Here is a 2,244-nt window from a genome sequence, read left to right as displayed (position 1 = left end):
CAAATTCATAGCATAGAAACGATTCACAATTTGTCTCAAAATAGTCACACCATCAAATAGCATTAAAGTTCATCATGCCATTACGAAAACCCATAATATCATAGATAATTACTTCATCATAGTTCCTTTGTAAAATCATCAATACCAAAAATTAACCATCATCACTGATCATCTCTTATAGAAGAAAATGATTCATAATATCACAATCATATATAGGGTTTGTTACAATCTAGATTTAATGTGGGCTTGTCCTCACGCACATTAACCATTAATCAAAACATGTAATAAATTTGAGAGTGTAAAACCAATTCATCATATCATTCAACACATGCTTTTATAAAGAATCAATCTTTCAAGAGAGTTTGCAAAAGAGATATATCAATTACCTTTATATTCAAAAAGGATTTTATTTTTAAGAGACATACAAATCACAATAAGATTTTTAAAAGGGAGACATACCTTAATTTGTTAAACGAGTTTAACAAATCACTTTTTCTAATGAAGAACACCCAAACCCTAGCTTGAATCACTTTGGAAAGAATTATGTTGCAACCCTAGGTTTTGATCACAAAATCATGTTAAGAATCATGGGTTTGATGTTAGAAAGGGAATCGAGACTTGAATTCAACCTAGAATCATGGTAACACTTACCTTGTATGGTTCTTGAGGCTTGGGACTTGTTCTTATTGACTTTAGGGTAAATTTTCGTGAATGGGGTCTTCAGGGAAATAAACCCCAAACCTTAAATATAACTGAAAACGCGTAAACCCGACTTTTTGACCTAAATCCGACCCGATTCGCGATTGGTCCGCGATGAGGGACCATCGCGCAATGTTCTGCAGCTCAATACTCAGACTTGCGCGATCGGCCCGCGATGCGGGGCAATCTCACGCGCCCCCACGCGCCTGAAAAGGCGGCGTGTGTCGGTTCTGCACAGTGTTCAGTAAAATGGACATAACTTCTTGTACGTAACTCCGTTTGGGCTGGGTGACCTACCGTTGGAAAGCTATTTCAAAGATCTACAACTTTCATTGAGGAAGTGTTTCCAAATTCACAACACATTTTCATGAAAATCCCCAGAAGACAGACCTACCAAAACTTAGGCGAATTTAAGAGGCCTTGCTAACTTCACTAATTGGTTTGACTTCAAAACGACCATCCTCCACCCGAATTCACCAAGAATGGATTCATATAGATAAAATATCATCTTAATACTAGATTTTTACATATTCACACCTAGTTCAAGTTTACGGGGTGTTACACCCACCATCTCTAAACTCACGGAAAAAAAAAAGTGAACCCCATTCGTCGTCCGTAGCCCCTTAAAAAAAAAGGGGAGGGCCCCATACTAAACACCACCAAGCAATATAAAAAAAGTGAATTCATATTAAAAAAACAAATAATGTCAAAAAACAAAAAGTGCAGACTTTGTATTCGTAGCAAACATTAATATAATAAAGTTTTAGATACGAAGCGCAAACTATAATGTTATATTAATCGTGTTTTGAGCATAGTGTGTGTATATATATATATTATATGCATAAAAATAGTGTAAACTAATAATGTCCAAAAAAAAAAAAAGTGCACCCTATAAAGGGTGGGCCCCATACTAAACAACACTAAGCAATATAAAAAATAAAAAAATAAAAAGAAGAAAAAAAAGTGGAGCCCACCATCTCTAAACTCACGAAAAAAAGTGGACCCCATATTAACAAAATCAAGCAATATAAAAAATAATAATATATATATATGTGTGTGTGTGTGTGTATATGTGAAAAGCAAAATAATCAGACAAAAATAATGGAGGAAATAGTCATCATGAGACAAAAGATCAAAGATTCGTTGAAACGGCTAGAAGACATACGCGAGAAAAGTAACTTTAATAAAGCAAGCATAAAGAATGGACGAATCAAACAACGGACAAGAAGATGAAGTTTCCTTTTGAAAAAAGTTCAAGTGACGATGGGGCCTAAAGAGCACCAATACAACTCAAAAGATTCTTCAACATTTTGAAATCCGAAATTGAAGTCCGCCAAGACCCCTATAAATAGCAAGATTTGTGGAGAAGTCAAGACATCACAAGAAGAGCAACCACTCTCTAGAAAACTCCCATATTCCCCTTCTCTTTCATCAAATGCTCCAATCCCTTACCCGGCCAAAAATCGTTGTAATATAAACTCCTATTGTAAAATAGTATTAAGTTTCCCCCTAGTGTGAAGTAGTTTTTGGGGGTTTCCCGAAAAC

The sequence above is a fragment of the Lycium ferocissimum genome, chromosome 2 (assembly GCF_029784015.1).
Source record: "Lycium ferocissimum isolate CSIRO_LF1 chromosome 2, AGI_CSIRO_Lferr_CH_V1, whole genome shotgun sequence".
In the NCBI taxonomy this organism is placed as follows: Eukaryota; Viridiplantae; Streptophyta; class Magnoliopsida; order Solanales; family Solanaceae; genus Lycium; species Lycium ferocissimum.
This window is presented reverse-complemented; position numbering follows the sequence as displayed.